Genomic DNA, 7,396 nt, shown 5'->3' on the forward strand with positions numbered 1-7,396 from the left:
GCGGGAAGTTGAGCCAGGGCCTCGGTTTTGTAATTTCGGAAAAGTGTTTGGGCTGATTGAAAACTGAGCAATGGGGGTAATTGAAAGGGCGGCAGAATATCTACCTTTTGAAGGCTCACCCTCGCATCGCCCTCCGACGGTAGGATGAAGCTGAATGGAGTCGCTTTTGGTTGGGGCGAAGCATACATGCAGGCGTTTCAAACGCTTGTGGCTAATATTGTTTGTAGAAAATGTGGAAGATTTTCAGCAGGGGTTGCTTTGAACATTTGCTATCTCGACCAACAAGCTTCTTTGAGGATGCTGAATACATCAACTTAAAACGTTAGAACATTACAATTGTATTAGAAAATGCGGGAATTTTGATCAAAAGTTTTGGTATTTGGTACAAATTTGGTACAACATTCGGAAAAATACTTTTATTTGCTTCACTGCGTTTTAGAAAGGAATGTAACATCCCTTCTGTTGATACACGCAACAGAAAGAATTGTTTTGAAACGAGCCAACTCCTTTTAAGATTGGCCCCTAAAAGGCTGCAATAGTAAGCATCAAAATTTATGGTCCTTGTAATTTGATCAATTGAGATTTATGATGCTTGCATTTTAGCTATCATTGGTGGTTTGTTTCAGAACAAAATAAATGCATGAACTCTCCATCCAATTTTAAGTTATAGTTCGGTAACAAAATGTTCCATAGAAATGATAAAGAAATGTTGTTAATCCATCATTTATTTATTTCACTCCTATTTTCCCCCAAGCTTAAAACTAGAAACCAATGTCCAAACCGACCTAAAACCAGCATGAGACGAAACCGAGAGAAAAGGCTGTAATTGCAAATAAAAACTCGAGCTCCGGGGCAACCGTCCAACCGTCTCGGGGATGCTTAGCGACCTCGGCATTGCCACGGGAACGAAACGCTCAGCGACACGGTAGGTCGTAATTTACATATGACGATAAAATGATATTTCGAGAGCGTTCACTTTCCACTCCAGTTGGTGCGTCTTCTGTGCGGGGTGCGTGGTCGTGGGCCTGCCAGCCAGGGCGTTTGCTCCCTACATACGTCCGCAAGGACGGTTTCGGTGTTGTCATTTTCGTCATTACGGCAGCACACACACACACACACACACACACACACACAAACGCAAACACACACGACGACACATTAGCATTAATATCCCGGGGATATCATCCCGGGTCCGGGATGGGTAGGATGTTGTTTCTCCCATTTCGCAGCGCTGCGACGGTTGAAGAGATAAGAAGTTTTGCTTTGCGTCATCGCACCCACACACTGTACCAGAGGAGCAGTAGGAAGAAGGGTGTAAGAGCGGCCGAGCAAGGATTTTATTTTCACTGCGATCCTGCTGGCCAGTGTACGCGTGAGTGTGTGGCTTCCACTGGAATAGGATTTTGGTGCGGCAGCCGTGAAAGGGGACAGTGGCAAGACAGTTCCACATCTTCTAAGCGGCCCGCGTTCGCACATGGAAAATGGAAAAAGTTTTAATCTCATATGAGTTTTCGTTCGAGTTCGAGTGTCGCGCGGTGGGAGATGGAACCTACTTTCCATTTGCTCCGTATTTTCCCCTTAGCAGTATGTGTTTTTTTTCTACTTTCTTTTACTTAGCAGAATCCTTACAGTCCCGTGTGTTTTCTTCGGTCAAAGTATAGGAAAGTGTTTTGTGAGGAATGGTGGCTTCGATGGCGTTGGTACGTTCGGACTGAAATGACACGGATGGTAAAATGAATTATTGTATTATATTGTTCTATGCTTTTGAAGTGTTTCGTAGAAAATATCCATCGCAAGCAAGGGAATGGACCAGATTTGCGTAAGTATTGAGGAAAAATCGTAGAATGTGCAAATACGTATCTTGGAAATTCGTAATTTCGAAAAAAAAAAATGGAACGAGATTTCATTTTTTAAAAAATGGAACGACCTCAAACAGATTTTCGGAAAGCTCAAAATGGCTTGCTAAACGTAAATGGCTTAAAAACACAGTTTCAATTAATTATTAACGTTGTAATTTTGTGATTGAATCAAAAGCAATAACTGTGAAATGTACGATATTTGGTTCAGAAAAGCGAACACAGTCATGCTTAATTATTATTGTTTCAATATCCTCGGTTATGGATATGAGCATTACATAATTCAGAGTGATAATGATAAGCTTAAAACATTTGATTGTTACTCAACTTGTGTACGTGTGACAAAATAATACTTAAAATAGAATCAGCTCGCGCGAAAAGCATGGCCACCGCTTTCCCATAGTGATAATGCATGCGGATTGCATACATTGCAGGCGTTTAACCAAACTCTTCCTTTTCATGGAGAAGCATATGTTGTTCAAAATGCATTCGCAATGAATTGATTAATGTGTAATTTTCGTAAAAAAAACAACCTTTAATTTTATTGCTTCAAAAACTCTTCTTCAATTGTAATTTGATTAGCATCAGTTAATTTTCTTTGTAATGATACGTTTCTCTTATATCGTTCTCTTACGAATGATGTATCTGCAATGATTCTGTTATCATATGTAAATCATAAACCAATTCAGCACAAAACAATTCAAAACAGTAATTATTTAATCGCTACCACGAACCAAGCTGATAATTCGCGCAATTATCTCGCTAACCTATCGTCTCGGGTGCCGTAAGGCTAATAAGATTATTTTTATTCTACCTCCACCAGCGACCTGCTGGCACGCTGAAAAGCGTATAATCGAAGTTTAATGAATGGAAAGCACACCGCATTTCCCTCAATTTCTCTTCAAACACCCAGTGTTCTCCTGATTCCTTGGAGGATGAAGCAAATCTGGTGCGAGTGAAAAAAACCACTCCGATTTCCCGTCGACAGTACGGCCACGGTCGGTTGACCGGAAAGTGCTTCGCAGCAACATAAAAAAAATCAGAGTCTGCACTAACACATTCACCGCATGAAAGGGCGATGGTAAAAAAGTTATGAAATCCTTAAGAAAAACATCACGTCCAACTGGTCGGACAAGTGCTAAAATCGTTCTTAAGCGAGACAGAGAGAGAAAAGAAAAAAAGATACGCCGTGGCTATAGAGAAAGGTAAAATAAAATATAAAAAATCGGTAAAAGTCATGCCGCGAAAAAGAAAACCACAAATGAGATGTCCATGGTAGATGGAATGGAAGAAAAAAAGGCGACACAAAAAATCATGCTCTCATTAAAAAAGTTAAGCAGTAGTAGGTGGGGCAACGGTAGACGGAGCGGAAACAGGCGGAGAGCGGAAACCAAACACCAAAACAAACAGTTTCCTCACACCGTAGCGATACTGCTCGTCGTCGTAATGCGTTTATAAAAAAAGAGAAAATAATAACAAGAACAACAATTCCACCCGCAGAAAAAAAGAAAAAAGAAAAGTGTGCTGAGTTAATAAAACCATAACCTACACCAAAGTCGCGACTTTTTCCCTTTTCCTCCCCCCGTTGGTGAAGGAGCGTTTCCCGCCCTTTGGTTCTCGTGACTTGGGGTACGGGATTTTTTAATGTGCACCAAAACCTAGGGATGGATTTTTTTCCTCTCATTTTGCATTTTTTTTTGGGTCTGAGCGTGTTTGTGTATGTGCTTGTAGACATTTTTTTTAATTCACAAAACGATTGAATGACGCTTGGATTAAATGCAATATTTTCTCTTTCACCCAGTTCGTCGACGGCACCAGGCTCGTTTCGGCTTCATTTGATTCCTTCCTTACACAATCATTACTGTCATCCGGCAGTGTTTTTTTTTTGACTTGGCTTGGGGGTGGGAGTCTACTTTCGTGTTCTGTTTTTTTCACGCCACTTTTGCGCCACTGCCTTTTAATTAGATTTTTTCAAGCGATTCGAAGCAAACGCTGTTGAGGGAGCATTTTTCCTGGTGCGTCTTTTGGCATTCATTCATGATGATACGCAGCGCAGAGGAAAAAAAAATCAGCAGCGACACAGACAAAAGCAATAATGGATGGGAAAAGAGAACACAGTTTTTTTGCATTCTTTAATCATTCACACCGTGGCGCGGTTTTCTTTTTCGAGTCGGTCCACGGGGCGGTTAATGAAAGCGAACGTGTGCGACAGGACGTGGAGAAGAGGAAGGCGTTTGCACCACACCGCTCTACGGCACGTAATCGTTTTATGTTTCGCGAGCTGCTGGCGAGCGCCTGGAATGTATGCCGGGGGTTTTCCAACTTTTTCCTTTACGTTTTGTAAATGGCCCTCATCCCCCCATCCTTAGTGCCGTTCGTTCGCCGTCTTGTTTTACGCGAGGTCCTTTTTTCGCGTGAGGATAAAAAAATGCTGCTGAATGCACAAAACCAAGTGGGCGGAGGGGACCGATCAGGGTGAGATTTTTATTTTCCACCTCGCTACTTAGTACAAACGGAGCACGGTGTAGAATGGGGGCTGGCCGTGAAGAACCACCTTTCTCCGCGGGCCCTGTTGCTTTGCCGCGGGTAGTGGTGGTAGAACGTTGATAAAGAGTGTGAATTTCACTTTCACTTTCGGGCCAAGCCGGGAGGATGACGGGTGCACGTTCGATGCTCGGTTCGTCGCGTGAAAGGGAAGCATAATGACGACAGATATTTATTTTCTTGCAGAAGTGTTGAAACAGCCCGCGATGAACAGGAAAAAGTGCGATGGTAATTGATAATTGTCGACAATTTGCTCTTTTCTAGGAGTTGTTTTTTTTTCTCACGCAGGATTTTTTTTACACTTTTAGTTTTGAGAAAGGTCAGGATTTGTTTTAGATTGTTCTATCTTGCCCTTGATGAGCAATGGATCCATATTTAATAGGGAACATATTTAGGGAAATCTAGTTAAATAGGTATGAGAGATTCTCACAACACTTTGTTTGCTTCATGAAATGTATATTGTATGGACATAAATAAACGATGAAAAAACGGATGAAATTTCCTAGAAAAGAATGAAGTATTCAACAAAATATATATTGTAAAAATAGATCAAATAAATAGCATTTTTGGTCGTATTGTTGAATCCAATCGGAATAGATATTTGATTACAATAAGAAAGTCGTAAGTAAAATAATGATCTTGTAGGAAATTGTGTAAGCTCTAAAATCAGTTTTGGAGCATAGTTAAAAAATAAACGAAAGATAAAAATTAATTGCATTAAAGCAATATAACATGTGCACTTTGAAAGAAAATATGAAAAAGTTTTTAGTTATTCAAGCTATCAGTTAAAGTAAATTAAATAACAAACTAATTTTAATTAAGTTTAAACTTCTAAATTCAAAATAAGTAACAACTTGAATACATTATTCGTAAAAGAATAATACTCCTACGATATTCTACTCGACTACTTATTTCCAGAGTAACAATTTCCTTCGATAAAAACTTACCCGAACAAGGTCCACAAAGTTTTCCAATAAGCAAACACAACACACAAAACATCACACACCAGTAAACAGCCAATCAAAATCAAATAGGAAGCGGCATCGCATCGCATCCCCGTCACAAGCAGTGCCATCTATGAGCGGCTAGCAAACGCACACGTACATGCCGGGAGCATAAATTCTAAATCAGAATCATACACCCAGAACAATGGTGGCATGTGTGATGAAATCCCAACTGGAATGAAAGGCGCTACGCTTTCAGGCAGCCATCGAGCAGGCCAACGTAGCGCCCGTTGGTGCAAAAGGGATGGAAGAAAAACCGTACCAAAGTACCAGAGCATGGCATGGCTGTCCCGGCCATGGCTTCCTTTGTTCGATTTTCGCCCCGTTCTGTCGTGCTGGCACCGAAAAACGCTCGCCAAGGGAAGGAGTTTTCACAACCCTTGATAAATAGGTGTTGTGTGTCTTTGCCACGTCTTTCCACTCCAACCGAACATCCAGCATCCAGCGGATTCGTGGAAAAACTGGACCAGAAGCATCGGTCGACACAGTGCGCACACACGAAAATGTTAAATGAGGGTGCGTGTGCACATGTGTGCACATTAGCATACAAGCAACACCACTACTGCGGGCCTGAGTGTATGTATATGAGTGTGTGTGTGTGTGGCTGGCTGGCTGGAGATGAAATTTCCCGCCGTGTGTGTGTGTGTGTGTGTGTGTGTGGTGCGCACATGGAGAGTCGACCCCCCGCAATGGCACGGCAAGAGGAAGGTGAACGGGCAAAGTGCAGCACTCTACCCTCTTGCTTTCCCATCACCCCATCACCACCCCAACTGCTCCCTTTTTCCACAAAGGACGACATTTCGATACCGAGTTTATGGATGCTGCCTTCCCTGTCGCACTCGCGGCCATGATGGGGAGGGTTGTCCGTTTTTCGATTTTTGGCCACTCTTCTCTTCAGAGAAAAGGGAGGACATGGCCTTTAGCATAAACTACATGCATGTGTGTGTAGCCATGTACCATTCCGGGAGTCGTTTTAACCGTTTTCAATCGTGCTTTATCGCTTTCTCACTCATTGTCTCTCTCTCTCTCACACACACACACACACACATACGTACACGAGCATCACACAGGAGTCGGTCGGTCGTACATACGTAAAAGGCTTCGCACTCGAAACACGGCAAGGATATACCGGACGACCAGGGCAGCGTAATTGAAATCCTGTTTGCTTTTCCCTTCTCTACCCTTTTCCCTACCCAACCGCTTCCTCACACACACACACACACACACACACGATTTCTTATTTCCATCCAATTTTCCTCTCTCTCTCTATCTCGTCGACCGCGAATGGGAAATGATGAAGGATTCGCTGGCCGCGCGTGGGGTCGCGCACCCACCGAGCGAGTACCTTTAGCCATCGGTGGAAAATGGAAAATTGTTTGTTTTTGCACCGCTTCGCCCTATCGTACCCCACCCCAACCAGCCCACTCCTATCTTGCCCCCTCAATCGATAGTCCATTTTCTTCGGGTAACGCTTTTCCATCTTATTTTCAACTTCACCTGAGGCGCTTACCGTCCACCCGTTCGCAATCCTCCCTGCTGCTGCTGCTGCTGCTTTTCATCCCCTGTTTCAGCCCAACCGGGTAAGCCAATCAGCGTACGGCGGTCAGCAACAGTGAGGACGATGTGTACGTATGTGAACGCCGCACCGTGCCGCACACCGGGCCACGCCACCTACCGCCCACTAACGAAAGAAAATGGGGATTTGTGGGCCGTGTGCGCGCGTATGTGTATGTGAGCAAAGGGGTTGTTCGCATTGCGCATGCAAAATGTCCTCCGCCGGTTTGGTTTTGGAATGGTGGATGGGGTTTGGGTGCTTTCAATTCTTCCCAAACCCATCCTGGGTGGGAGGGTGGGAAGGGGTAAGTGGTGGGTTTCGGGTTCGGTTTGCGCTTGTGTTCGGTTGGATGGCCACCACCGAACCGGCCCGATGGACGATGATGTCGATGTGTCGATAAAATGGTGGCTCTTGCTCCGTGCGCTTGTCACATGTGG

At 43.6% G+C, this 7,396-nt stretch overlaps 1 long non-coding RNA gene across 1 annotated transcript; it reads right to left on the minus strand.

Annotated features, from left to right (window-relative positions):
- Window positions 1-707: 707 nt before the first annotated feature.
- Window positions 708-5,887, minus strand: LOC133391902 (uncharacterized). The gene is made up of 3 exons (XR_009765342.1): window positions 5,348-5,887; window positions 1,554-1,711; window positions 708-1,453 (listed from the first exon to the last, which is right to left on the minus strand). It is a non-coding gene; the product is annotated as an uncharacterized LOC133391902 (long non-coding RNA).
- Window positions 5,888-7,396: the final 1,509 nt, after the last annotated feature.

Source organism: Anopheles gambiae, chromosome 2, assembly GCF_943734735.2.
Source record: "Anopheles gambiae chromosome 2, idAnoGambNW_F1_1, whole genome shotgun sequence".
In the NCBI taxonomy this organism is placed as follows: domain Eukaryota; kingdom Metazoa; phylum Arthropoda; class Insecta; order Diptera; family Culicidae; genus Anopheles; species Anopheles gambiae.